The sequence below is a fragment of the Spermophilus citellus genome (assembly GCF_964194105.1).
Source record: "Spermophilus citellus genome assembly, contig: SCAFFOLD_149, whole genome shotgun sequence".
NCBI lineage: Eukaryota > Metazoa > Chordata > Mammalia > Rodentia > Sciuridae > Spermophilus > Spermophilus citellus.
In genome coordinates, this window is record NW_027673076.1 from 725,572 (window position 1) to 740,171 (window position 14,600).

A 14,600-nucleotide genomic window follows, 5' to 3' on the forward strand; every position below is an offset into this window, starting at 1 on the left:
CACGGTGGCTTCCTCTGTTCCCAAGGGCTCTCCTCCCACCACCTCAAGGTCCCACTTTATGTCGTGTTTGTGTGTGTGTGTGTGTATGTGAGTGTGAGTGTGTGTGTGTATGTGAGTGTGAGTGTGTGTGTGAGTGTATGTGTGTGTGTGTGTTTGTTTTGTTTATGTCTGAGTGTGAGTGTGAGTATGTGAGTGTGAGTGTATGTGTAAGTGTGTGAGTTTGTGTGTGTTTGTTTTGTGTATGTGTGTGGTGTGAGTGTGACTGTATGTGTGTGTGTGTTTTGTTTATGTCTGAGTGTGAGTGTGAGTGTGTGAGTGTATGTGTATGTGTGTGTGTGTGTTTTGTGTATGTGTGAGTGTGTGTGTGTGTACTGCTGGGGTTTGAACTCAGGCCTTGTGCATGTGAGGCAGGCACTCTACCAACTGAGCTGTGTCCCCAGCCCCCATTTTATGTTTGAATCCTGTTAAATTTCAAGCTGAGTTTTGGAGGGGACTTCACACCCCACCAAGGAAGTGACATGGGACTCTTCCACATGGCTGTCCTCATCCAGTGACGGTGACAGGGATTCAAGGATGGTCTGGCTCCTGTGGAGGGTGAAGGAGGGCACCCCCTCAGGCCCACACATCTCCACAGCCTCCACATCATGTGGCTTCACCAGTGCTGCTGCCCAACACCTGCAAACAAGCGTCATGGCTTTGCAGCAAAACCCTGCTTGAGCTCTTTAAAAGCTGGCAGCTGGGAGTGGTTGTGCACACCTGTAATCCCATGGCTCAGGAGGCTGAGGCAGGAGGATCACAAGTTTGAGGCCAGCCTCAGCCACTTAGCAAGATACTCACCATTTATAGGATCTTATCTCAAAAAGGGCTGGGGATATAGCTCAATGGTACAGCGCCCCAGGACTCAACCCCCAGTACCGAAAAAAAAAAACAAAGCAAACTGGCTTTCTATTTTTCCATCCATCTCTAAAATTCAAATTGATTAAGTGAAGTGTCCAAGTAATCCGGTGTGTGCATATTGACATCAGCAACACTGTAAAGCCATTAGACAGTATTGTCAGCACAGTGGGCTCTCCACAGTCCACACTGTGGGTGCCACATCTGAGGATCCAAACAGCCCTGGGTTGAAATACTGGAATAAAGTGTTGGTACTGAGCATGTGCACAGTGATTCTTAAACAATCTAGCACACAGATATCTACATAGCCCTTAACATTGGATCAGGAACTGTAAGTGATCTAGAGATGAATTAACGCATACGGAACAACAGACATATAGGTAAGTCATATGCCAAGTGGACACCATTTAGATAAGAGACTTGAGCTTCCATGTTTTGGTCCCTCAGGTGTCCAGGAATCAATTCTCTGCAGACCCAGGGGTGGGGGACTAGCACCAGTTAAGATGCCAAATCCAGCCGGACAAGAACAAGTGTTTTGATGTCAGCAAAACTGACATTCTGCTCTCTCTCTCTTTCTTTCTTTCTTTCTTTCTTTTTTTTTTTTTGGTACTGGATATTGAACCCAGGGATGCTTAACTACTGAGCTACATCCCCAGCTCTTTTGACATTTTATTTAAGACAAGGTCTCGCTGAGTTGCTTAGGGCCTCACTTTCTTGCTGAGGCTGGCTCACAATCCTCCTGCCTCAGCCTCCTGAGCCGCTGGGATTACAGGTGTGTGCCACCATGCCAGGCTGCTGTTTCTTTTGCTGATAGTTGGCATAGGGTTAGTGGCTTCTTGAGGCCTTCTGGGCCCACAGCAGAAGCTTTGTGTTCTCAATATGGAGGAGGGTCTCCTACTTATTTAATTTTAGAAGCCATGTGACCAGCTTGGCGAGAACAATTGTGAAATCATGAGGTGTAGGGCCATGTAAAGAAGAGCCATTGGAACCTGATGAAACATGGAATTTAGTGTCAGAAAACCCTTCCCATCCACTCTAGTTTTCTGGGTGACCTTACGACAAAAGCAAAAGGTGCATTGGACGCTTTGGATCTGTGAGTGCCTCCTAAAGCTGCAGCCATGGACACTCCTTGTCCAGGGACAGGCAGAGATCAGACGGAGATCAATAAACTCATGAAACGTTCAAAGACAGTCCCAGGCAACTGCTCTGTGAAGCTGCGGTGAGTGCTCACTGGTGGAACAGAAAGGTGTTCCAGGATGAATCCTCTCAATCTCTACGGGTCTGTAGTGACCCCAGGCCGGCAGATGCTGGAGACTTTACTCCTGCCTCCTGAGGTTACAATCTGATGCCACTGACCTGATATCTAGTGATGGCAAGTGTTTGCAATCAGAGAGATGCCTCTATTATTGCAAATCCAACGATTGTCAACATGCCAGAAACAAAACAGAACAAGATGTGGGTTGGTGGATGTTCAGCCTGGATCTGAATAGACTGGAGTGACCCACTCTGAGTGACACCCATGCAGGTTTCGGTGGCTCTCCAACAGGCAGCTGGACCCAAATCAGTGGGAGCCATCATCCCACTGTCCTGAGGGACTCTCCGATCCACACTCGATCTCCCCACCAGGAAGCACACTTTCCTGGCAGCAGCAAGGGCACCCATGCACTTCACAGAGGAGGCTGAAGCTCGGTGATGCCCAGACCTTGATTTACATGGTCTCCTGAAGTATTGTTGTGTACTTCTGAACCATATGTAAAACAGCTATTTCAAAAGCTAGTGTCCAGACACAACTTGATTGTTGCTGCAGGCTTATTCTATGCCAATAGGAAAAGGTATCCTGGATGGGCTGGATGGCAGATCAGAGGCGCCCAGCACACACCTGCTTCTTTCTTCACCATGTGCAACGAGAACAACAGGCGTGGAGCCACAGGCAGAGGGTCGTGGGAAAGCCCTGGAGAGAGCCAGGGCCAGTGAGCAGGTGAAACCAGAAACTTTGGCTCTTAGAACAGTAAGAGAAACAGAGCACCCAGCACTGAGTGCCGGTGGCAAGGGGCTGGAGGTGGAGCAGCCCTTTGGCAGGACCACAGATGAAGAGAGTCCTGGCGGTTCCCACAGGCACAGAGCCCAGCACCCTGCAGACGTATGGTCCAGACAGCCGAGAGGCCTGGGACCTGCCCAGCCAGCTGGCACTGCAGGATCCGATCTCTGCACCCGGTATCCACACGGGGCCGACGCTGAGAGCCACCTGGAGAAGGGCACCGTGTCTGTGCCCAGTGCTGGGCGGGTCAGAAGCCCTGGTGCTTTCTGTCTGAGGTCTGCTCAGCAGGAGTCACTGACACAACTCTGCTGCGACCTGCGTGGGAAGGGGGTGGAATGGAGGGAAGGCCAGGTGCTTCCCTTCAGGGGCAGTCCCGGACCTGCAGAGGGAAGGGCTGTGTGGGACTCTACACAGGATCCAGGTCTGGGGGCTCCAGGATTGTGGGTGGAGGGTCTCACAGAACCTGCCACACACCAGCATGAACCTCTGTGGACCCGTGGCCTCTCCCCATCCCAGGGACGTGGAGAGAATCCTTACCAACAGGCAAAGCAGCAGAGAGGAAGAGCACCAGCCATGGATCCCGCCTGCAGTGCCCGGCCAAGGCAAGCAGCCCTGAGCCTCCATTCTATTGCTTTCTGTTTTTGTTTTTCTTTTCTCTCTCTCTCTCTCTCTCTCTCTCTGTCTCTCTCTCCCCCCCCTCTCCCCCCTCCCTCTCCTCTTTCCTTCTTATTTTCCTCCTGCTTTCTTTACCCTTTAAAAAATGTATTGAATATGATTAGCTGGGCATAGAGGCACAGGCCTGTAATCCCAGATACTCAGGAAGCTGAGGCAGGAGGATTATGCATCAGATCACACGGCAACTTGGCAAGACCCTGTCTCAAAATAAAAAAGACTGGGATGTAATTCAGCGTTAAAATGCCCCTGGGTTCAATTCCCAGTATGCCAACATTTTATTTTCAACTTTATTTCATCTTTGTATTTGATTCTATTTTTTCTTTTTTTATTTTTTTATTTATTTATTTTTTTATTTTTTTTATTGGTTGTTCACAACATTACAAAGCTCTTTATATATCATACTTCATACATTAGATTGAAGTGGGTTATGAACCCCCAATTTTACCCCAAATGCAGATTGCAGAATCACGTCGGTTGCACATCCACAATTTTGCATAATGCCCTATTAGTAATTGTTGTATTCTGCTACCTTTCCTATCCCCTACTATCCCCCCTCCCCTCCCCTCCCTTCTTCTCTCTCTACCCCATCTACTGTAATTCATTTCTCTCCTTGTTTATTTTCCCATTCCCCTCACAACCTCTTATATGTAATTTTGTATAGCAATGAGGGTCTCCCTTCATTTCCATGCAATTTTCCTCTTCTCTCCCTTTCCCTCCCATCTCATGTCACTGATTAATGTTACTCTTTTCTTCCTACTCTTCCTCCCTGCTCTGTTCATATTTGCTCTCATTATATCAAAGAAGACATTTGGTATTTGTTTTTTAGGGATTGGCTAGCTTCACTAAGCATAATCTGCTCTAGTGCCGTCCATTTCCCTGCAAATTCTATGATTTTTTCATTTTTTATTGCTGCATAGTACTCCATTGTGTATAGATGCCACATTTTTTTTTATCCATTCATCTATTGAGGGGCATCTGGGTTGGTTCCACAGTCTAGCTATTGTGAATTGTGCTGCTATGAACATCGATGTGGCAGTATCCCTGTAGCATGCTCTTTTAAGGTCTTCAGGGAATAGTCTGAGACGGGCAATAGCAGGGTCAAATGGTGGTTCCATTCCCAGCTTTCCCAGGAATCTCCAAACTGCTTTCCAAATTGGCCGAACCAATTTGCAGTCCCACCAGCAATGTACAAGTGTACACTTTTCTCCACATCCTCACCAGCACTTGTTGTTGTTTGACTTCATAGTGGCTGCCAATCTTACTGGAGTGAAATGGTATCTTAGGGTGGTTTTGATTTGCATTTCTCTGACTGCTAGAGATGGTGAGCATTTTTTCATGTACTTGTTGATTGATTGTATATCCTCCTCTGAGAAGTGTCTGTTCAGGTCCTTGGCCCATTTGTTGATTGGGTTATTTGTTATCTTATTGTCTAATTTTTTGAGTTCTTTGTATACTCTGGATATTAGGGCTCTATCTGAAGTGTGAGGAGTAAAAATTTGTTCCCAGGATGTAGGCTCCCTATTTACCTCTCTTATTGTTTCTCTTGCTGAGAAAAAACTTTTAAGTTTAATTAAGTCCCATTTGTTGATTCTTGTTGTTAACTCTTGTGCTATGGGTGTCCTATTAAGGAATTTGGAGCCCGACCCCACAATCTGCAGATCGGAGCCAACAAATCCTCAATAAAATTCTGGCGAATCGAATACAAAAACACATCAAAAAAATTGTGCACCATGATCAAGTAGGATTCATCCCTGGGATGCAAGGATGGTTCAACATACGGAAATCAATAAATGTTATTCACCACATCAATAGACTTAAAGATAAGAACCATATGATCATCTCGATAGATGCAGAGAAAGCATTTGACAAAGTACAGCATCCCTTTATGTTCAAAACATTAGAAAAACTAGGGATAACAGGAACTTACCTTGACATTCTAAAAGCTATCTATGCTAAGCCTCAGGCTAGCATCATTCTGAATGGACAAAAGTTGAAGGCATTCCCTCTAAAATCCGGAACAAGACAGGGATGCCCTCTATCTCCACTTCTATTCAATATAGTTCTCGAAACACTGGCCAGAGCAATTAGACAGACGAAAGAAATTAAAGGCATAAAAATTGGAAAAGAAGAACTTAAATTATCACTATTTGCAGATGACATGATTCTATACCTAGAAGACCCAAAAGGGTCTACAAAGAAACTACTAGAACTAATAAATGAATTCAGCAAAGTGGCAGGATATAAAATCAACACGCATAAATCAAAGGCATTTCTGTATATCAGCGACAAAACTTCTGAAATGGAAATGAGGAAAAACACTCCATTCACAATATCCTCAAAAAAAATAAAATACTTGGGAATCAACCTAACAAAAGAGGTGAAAGATTTATACAATGAAAACTACAGAACCCTAAAGAGAGAAGTAGATGAAGATCTTAGAAGATGGAAAAATATACCCTGTTCATGGATAGGCAGAACTAACATCATCAAAATGGCGATATTACCAAAAGTTCTCTATAGGTTTAATGCAATTCCAATCAAAATCCCAACGGCATTTCTTGTAGAAATAGATAAAGCAATCATGAAATTCATATGGAAAAATAAAAGACCCAGAATAGCAAAAGCAATTCTAAACAGGAAGTGTGAATCAGGTGGTATAGTGATACCAGATTTCAAACTATACTACAGAGCAATAGTGACAAAAACAGCATGGTACTGGTACCAAAACAGGCGGGTGGACCAATGGTTTAGAATAGAGGACACAGAGACTAATCCACAAAGTTACAACTATCTTATATTTGATAAAGGGGCTAAAAGCATGCAATGGAGGAAGGATAGCATCTTCAACAAATGGTACTGGGAAAACTGGAAATCCATATGCAACAAAATGAAACTGAATCCCTTTCTCTCGCCATGCACAAAAGTTAACTCAAAATGGATCAAAGAGCTTGATATCAAACCAGAGACTCTGCGTCTGATAGATGATTCTATTTTTTCTTACCCTTTTTTCCCTAGGGTTTGAAGCCCAGTCCTCGCACATCCGGGTGCTCGGCCACTGAGCCACACCCCGGCTCAGCCCTGCGTCCAGCTCCAGGCGTCGCCAATCCTGCCTGAGCCTTCAGCTCAACCACAGGGACTGAAGCTTCCAGCCAAGTGGGCACAGTCACCCCCGTGACAGCAAGAAGAAACGAGACAACTGTGGCGACTGCCACCCCCGTGAGGGTCCTTGGCTTCTGTGAATCCTACTCCCCATCAGATAGTGCCTCACCAACAAGACCCAGTGCTGCGGGAGAGCAGATGAGCACCGGGAAGAAATCAGAGACCAGGGCCAACTGGTGGTGCTCACAGAGCAGAGGATGGACTGACCAGCCCCAGGGGTCCAGCCAAGTGGAGAGGAGCCACAGCAGCAGATCCACGAAGGCGAGCACCAGAGGGTCCTGAAAGTCTGCACGCTAATGAGTTGGAACCTCGAAGAAGTGGACGGATTCCTGGGCACATGACCTACCAAAACTGAACCAAGAGGATATTTTTTAAAAGCCCCAATAAATCAATAACAAACAATGAGATCGAAGCAGGAGTAAAACACTGCCCAGAGGCTTCACAGTACCTGACTTCAAAACACCGCAGGTCCGCAACAAGGCCACAGGAGCTGGCCGCAAGGAGGCCAGGAGACCAGAGGGGCCCGGCCCAGGACCCAGAAATGAACCTCTGCCCCTGGAGCCGCGGGCTGCTGACTGCGGTGCCAACGACCCAGGGAGCCAGGACGGTTCCTCCACAGACGGCGCTGGGCAAAGGGGCATCCATGAGTAGGGGACCAGGGCTTGAGCACCTCAGTCGCCCTGTGCAAACCAACTCAAAATGGATCCCAGACCTTCATATAAGACCCGGAATCTGAAGCCACTGGACGAAAACCAAAGGGGAAACACTTCAAGATACTGGCCCAAGCAGTGATTTCCTGGGTAGGACTTCAACAGCTCAGGGACAAAAGCAGGAATTGACAAACAGAATGACATTAAATTGAGACCTTTCCCTTCAGCTAGGACACAATCTGAAAGGAAAAGAGGCAACCTGTGGACAGGAGGAAATGCCGGCCAGCTCTCAGCTGACAGAGCATTCGTGTCCAGAATACAGACATGAAGAGCTCAACAAACAGAACAGCAAGTCGTCCCATCGAAAAAAATGGGAAAGTACTCTCAATAGACACGTAAATATACGAAAAAGATGATCTGCATCTTTGGCATGAGGGAAATGCAAATCAGAACTACACTGAGTCCACACCCCAGTGAGGGTGGCCATGATGAAACAAATGCTGGCAGGAAGCGAGAAAGAAAGCCTCATACAGCTGGGAGCAGGAGTCAGGGAGGACGAGCCAGAAAGCAGCGTGGAGGTTTCCCCAAAACCCAACAGAGCTGCCAGGCTCCAGCTCTCCCACTCCTGGCCTCTCTCCGCAGGAGATGGAGTCAGGGTGCACACCAGGCTTACCATGGCACTCTGCGTGACGGCCAAGTCATGGAGTCAGCCCAGGTGCCCGTCAACAGCAATGGGAGCTGGATTCCCCTGCGTGGAGTGGGCTACTGAGAAACATGGTGAAAAATCAGACAACACAGAAAATAGTTATAGAGTGGGGGCAGGCAGCTCTTCGACCTTAAGGGTCGAGCATTAGCTGTATGGGGGAACTTCAAAGGCTTCCTACAGAATGTTCTTAACCAATTAAGGTAGGAGATGGACTGTCCAGTTCCCAGTGGGTCCCACCCAACTCCAGAGCTACGAGATCAGTCTTCCTAGCGGATGGGAGACAGAGGTCACATGCATTGTGCAATCCACTAGGTGGGAGGAGCCACAGAACAGCTTGCAAAGCCAAACCAAAATCTCTTTGGCTCCAAGGCGGAATGAAGGCACTCAAATAGCTCAGGGTGGTTCCCCACACAATGTGGTATATTATCCAGCTGTGAAGAAGGACAAAAGCCTGTCCTTGGCAGGAAAGTGGGTGGAACTGGGGGAGACTGATGGGAGGTGTTCACCGAGTGCAGCATCATGGTGACAAGCGGAGGCAGACACAGACAACGTGCGTGGTTTCTCCCATGCAGAAACAAAGACCTGAAAATACAAGAGACACTCCAGGGGCTAGGAAGGGTTGGGGGAAGGGGGACGGGTGGGGCTTCGCATGGCAGGAGCGTGACATGTGCAGGTGCACAGTGGGACCCTTCGCTGTGCAGCTGATGCCTGTGGACAGCGGTGCTGAGCAGTCCTCAGATTAAAAAAGAGAGAGCTTCCTGGGTCCTGCTCCTCTGTCCCCACCCCTGGACAGAGCCCACCTCGGACAGAGTCCTCTGCCAGGGATGGACGCTGGTGATCTGGCACTTGCTATTTGGCCTTTGTGTCACCAGCACAAAGGGAGCATGTAAGCCCTGAGGTGGCCTAAAACGGGCCTTGCACCCCATCCCTCTTCCTGAGTGGAGAAACTGATGGTCTCCATGAGGGCCGGCGCGGAGCCTGTCATCCGCGTACCCTGCCGAGGGGGCGTCGTGGGCCAGGGTCTGCTGGCAACACACCACTTCCTCTGGAGGCTTGGGGGGCATTAGAGGGACGAGTCCTTTGTTTGTCACTTGGTAGAATAGTGCTTGGATCGTAGTAAACACACACTAAACATCAGGATTCTTACGGTTGACACCGAAAAATCAAATTCTACCCAAGTACATTGTGTGCTAAATATGGTCAGTACCAAACACTGCGCAAGACTGTTCAAGAATAAAGATGGCACTGAAGTGGCCCCCTTTCTCCTCAGAAAAGCCCTCTTCACCATGGCTGATTTTGGGACTGTCAGCAAAAGAGTCTCTGTGAAGGAGTCCAATGTAGATAAACTTCCTATTTTTGTGTCGCCCTGTTTACTTGGCCACTGGACGAGAAGATACCAGAACTCCAGGTGCTGGGCACCCCCTTACTAGTTTTCACAAACGTATCCAGTACAGTACTTTGAAGAAATGTGCAAACAGGCCTCTGGCCTTGAGCTGGGCTTCACAGAGATGTCTACATTTTAAGATAAGTTACAATTGGGCTCATGGTAACAGCTGCAGGGGGAGGAGAGAAAGGGGAGAAGAAGCTCTCCCCCTCTCAGGTGTTGTCCTGGAAGAGTTAACTTGCCCAGAACAGTGAGAGAAAAAGCTGCTTTTATGTGAACTACTGCAGACTGGGAACTTCTGAGCCCCTCCCCTCACAGGCTGGGTATAAAACTCTGAAACTCCCTGAACTCGGGGTTCAGGGGATTGATGGATCCCAGTAAAAGCTGTGCCCTCTGAACCTGGCTGCAGCCCAATGAAACTGTCTCCTGCTGTCTTCGGAGCCTTGCCGTGTCTGTCCCTACCACAGCACCACAGGCCAAGACTACTCTAAAGGACCTGTCACACTTTTCTAAAGATTTTTAGATATTACAGAGAGAATAAGTAGAATAATTAGAAAATAACACACCATTTCCCATATGAATCTCGACATCAACCAGGGGTCAGGGATTCCCAGCATCGGGAATTTTTATAAAATTTAGAATATATCCAGTCCAACCACCCAACAAACATATGCTTTCCCAAGGCCCTAAAAATACAGAAGCCTGGAGAAACGGAGGGCAGAGAGAAGCCCCGTGTGGGTGGTGGGTCCTAAGTGCGTGGCGTGGGCAGGTGATGAGCCTCTGAGCGAGAATGACGGCTGGGTATTGAGGGGCTGCAGGGGAACATGCCCCATGACACATCAGCAATGTCATCTGCCCACCCATCCTTCCCCACCCTCTAGGAACTCATCCCCCAGCTTCCTGACGCCGCCACCAGCCAAGGACTCCTCACAGGGTGGCCACCTTCACCATGACCTGGGCACAGGGAGCGCTCCAAGGAAAGGGTGGGGCTGAGATGCAGTCTCCCCCCTTTTCCTTCAAAACCGTGTGAGCCTGTGAGAAAGAACCTTCCTCACCAGGTGATGACTGTAAAGCTGGCTTGTGTAAGTCAGCCACCACCATCTGCCCGGGAAAACCATAAGGCACAAAGTGATAGATGACTTACACCTGTCAACCTACCAGTCGGAATCAGGAGCACCTGGATTCAGGGCCGTCCTAAATCATGTCAGGATTACCAGCCTCTGGAGTCTACCAACCTCACCAGGGGCAATCCCCTCACCACAGACCCATAAAAGGAGGAAACCCACAGGACTGTCCACAGTGGCACCATGACCCCATCACCTGGTCACTACCATGAGCCCCAGCAATGACCCTCCCATGTCCTGCGCCCCAGGCTCCACTCTCCTGCCCATGACGCTCATGCCCAGCCCACTCCAAGTGGACAATCTCAAACCGACACTGCCCTCTGTGGAGACCCTCTGCCTTGACGACTCTGCAGAACTGCTTGGCTAAGACCCTCACCTGACCACCCACAGTGGCTCTGTGACTCTGCCTTCAAGCCTCTGCCTGTGCTCCTGGCTCAGCATCCTGTGATCTTTTCTTCTCTTTCTTAGTCTATGTATGCCATCGTGTGAAGTCTCCTCTGTGACTTGAGAGTTAGAGATGTTAGAAGTGAAGGCTGTAATAGAAGAACGCATCACCTGCTGGTGACCGTCAGCCGAGCATTCGGTGACCTGCCACTGCTAGGTGGTGCAGCCTGTGACATGATGGTTCCCAGTGAATCCTGCCATTGTGGAAAGACACGTTGGGGGTGTGTGTTGATGGCACAGCCACCTCAGGACGCTGGGGTTTGGGATCTGAAGTTGCTGAGTCAGGTGAGTCCTTCCAGAAACAAGCCTGGGGACAAAGGCTTTGATGCAGGCCACCAGCTACACTGCTCCCAGAAAGCCCTGACACGAGGTGGGAATGGGGACAGGGAACAGAGAGACTCCGGAGGATGTGCAACGAGGTCACTTGCCGGTGGTCAGCTGGAAACATGGGGACGGACCTCAGTCAGCCCAGCACAGGGGAAGAAGCAGGGGTCCTGAGATGCCCAGCCCCAGGGCTCGGCCTGCCAGGCGCTGGCTCTCCAGAGAGGAAGACGCTGCTCACACCACTGGGTGCTACATGGGAGCCAAACCTTTAAATTGCCTGAAAATCTTATGGCCTCTTATAACATAAAAGAAAAAGGTGTTCTCCCTCAGGACAAAGGAGATGGGCCTGGACATTATCACGGTTTCTGTTTGGATGCAGCGTGTGATCTAAGTGATTCTAAATGGTGTGACTTTGTCCAGAGACAATGCCAAGCAGTGTTTTATGCAATTTGAAAGAGCTGCACTCAAAGCCGTCAGTTCGATCCAGGCCCAGGGAAGACAGCCCCCAGGAAGACTTTGAGGGCTAGGGAAGCAGCAGGCGCCCTCGGCCGAACATCGTGACATGGGCCACACTCAGAGCAAGTGTCCGCACTGGGGTCAGCCGTCCCCTGCGAGAATCCTAACAGGAAACAACCTGCATGTGAGGCTGCCCTGTGTTAATACAAAAGGCAACAAAGTCCTGCTTTGAAACAACAAACACAAAGAAACCAGTGAAACGGCGTGAGAAAGCTTTATGACTAACAAAACAGCCCTGTTAAGGAGAGGGTAACACATGCATGTGTTCAAATCAGAGCTAAGGTTCATTCAAGGGCATTTAGGTGGTATTTGCTGCAGATGGGGAAAGCATCTCTAGATAATAGAAAAACACAGAGAGGGAAGGAAAAGTGTGCGGAAGAACAGGATGATGCATCTGAAATTCAACCAGAATTAGGTATAACTTTGTGCTTCTCAAATGTGTAAGAACAGGCCAGTGGGCCTGCACCGGGGAACAAGAACTTTGGTCATCAGGGGTGAGATTGATAACCACAATGAAAGCCACGGCATTAGTAATAAAGGGATCAATGACACACACAAATATATTTACAGATCATTGCCTCAACTTGAGGCCTGCAAAGGCCCAGATGTATCACTGCTTTCAAATTTATTTATAGATCCATGTCCTAATGTGATAAACAGTTGACTTGTAAACTAAAAATACTGAAGAGCACAACACAAAACTAGGGCTTTTTTTCCTTCTCCGAACTGTGCAAGAGATGTCAGCACAGGCCGCTGGTGCGTACAGGGACAACTCTTACTCATCTGATGAATGGGATGAGCAGTGTCAGAGACGGGCTACCCCTCAGCCAGCCCTGACGAACCCCGGCTCCAGGCCTGGGGACACGCTCAGCCGAGACGCTGAAGTTTCACTGGACGCTCTGTCCACAGAAGTGTCCTTCCCCAGGTCTAACACGCTCACTCTGCTGCTGGCCGAGCTTGGGGGGGGGTGAACCTCCCAGTTCTTGTTTTAGCCATTATTCCACAGGCGATTAATACACTAAGAGGAAAGGTGTGTCCAGCTCTCGGTCCATCCAGGTGTGAGCTGCCTGGCACGCTCCCCGAGTCAGCCCGGCCTCTCCCTCCAGTGTCCACCCGGTTGTCATGGGCTGCTGCGTGAGGAGTCGAGGCCCTGGAATGGAAATGGGTGGCTGTGGCAGGTTGACTAAGACCGTCTGGGCCTCCTCTTCAGACTCCAAGTCTGACCAGGGAGACAGGTGAGCGCAGAGGAAGCCTCCCAGCAGGGTGCTTGTCGGTGTGGGGGAGCGGCAGGGGCAGAAGCAGGGATGACCACCACGGGCAGAGTCAAGGCTGATCAGGCGCAGGGGCCAGGGCTCCACCAAAGGGCAACCAGGAGCCGGAGGCCAGAGCGTATCGGTCCTGCAAAACACAGTCCACGGGAGAAAGGAAGGTCCTGCACTCCAGCCAGGAGTGGCACTGGTTTGGAAGACCTAGAGCAGGGGAAGGGCAGGGAAGACAGGTTGGAGAGAGCTGTGGCAGCCAGGAGCCTGGGGATGGTCATAGGCAGGACCGTGGGTGAGCGCAGCTCTGGAGGGAGACACTGCTGGAGCGTTCCCCTCAGGGTGGGCAGATGGCTGCCCCAGAAGGACCTGAGGATACACACACGTCCCTGGGGGTGGCAGGGTACAGGGCGGACACTGAAGAAGGGGTTTGCTGAGCTCTGGGCTGCTCCCAGAGGCTGGCTTCTCTCTCCCGTGGGCAAAGATGAAAACACGTGAGATGCCTTGGGTGGCTGGGGGTCCGGCACTCACTGCCCTGGGAGTGCAAGTCAGCACAATTCGGGGGTCAGCAATTTGGCATTGTCTGTTAAGTTTAGAAATACCATTCATACGCTTTCCCTAAGCAACCTCCCTGGTGAGATCCTCCTGAATCTTCGCCAACTCTGCAGGCGCTCCCGCAGGGCGTGCTATGTGTGTCTTAACAGGAGACTGTCAAATCTTGGCCCTGAGCAGACAGGTCACACCTGGAAGGTGTCCCCAGTGCCCGCAGGCTGCTGGTTAAGAAGCAGGTCACCGTGAGCCTGGAGGGGGCTGGGGTCGGCATTTCCTCCATCCTTTAGGTGGAGCGCTACTGCCCACACAAGGATCCACACAAGCAAAGGGAGACGTCTACGTACTACGTTCAGTGCATGCTGGAAAATGGAAAGCTACATATATACTCTATGTGGGTTAAAAAAATCGTAATGCGAGGAATAAATGTGTAAATGCCCAGAAGATGTGTTTCTGGAAGGGAGATTTTATGGTGGGCTCCCCTCCTTGTGATTCATATGAACTGAATCTTCCAATTTGTGTGGTGAGTGTGTTATTTTTATAATCAGAAAAAAAGACAATATTTTTAAAGTAACCAATCAATAAATGGATACACCAGAACAACACCAAAAAGTCTGTGAGCCTGAGTTCAAAATCACGCTTTAAATGGCACATCCGCCCCCTCGTGCTGTCACTTTTAACAGACTGTGGCAGGCCGAGCCCCAGCCAGCGACTCCTCTCCAGGCCGCTGGGCAGCTGTCCCGTGCAGCCCACCTCAGTCTGCGCCTCCCTCAGCCCCAGGGCGCCTGGGTGATCCCTCAAAATGCCAACCATCATGGCACGCTCCAGGTCTCACCCTCACGCCACCTAAAACACTGCAGGGGCTCCCCACACTCCCA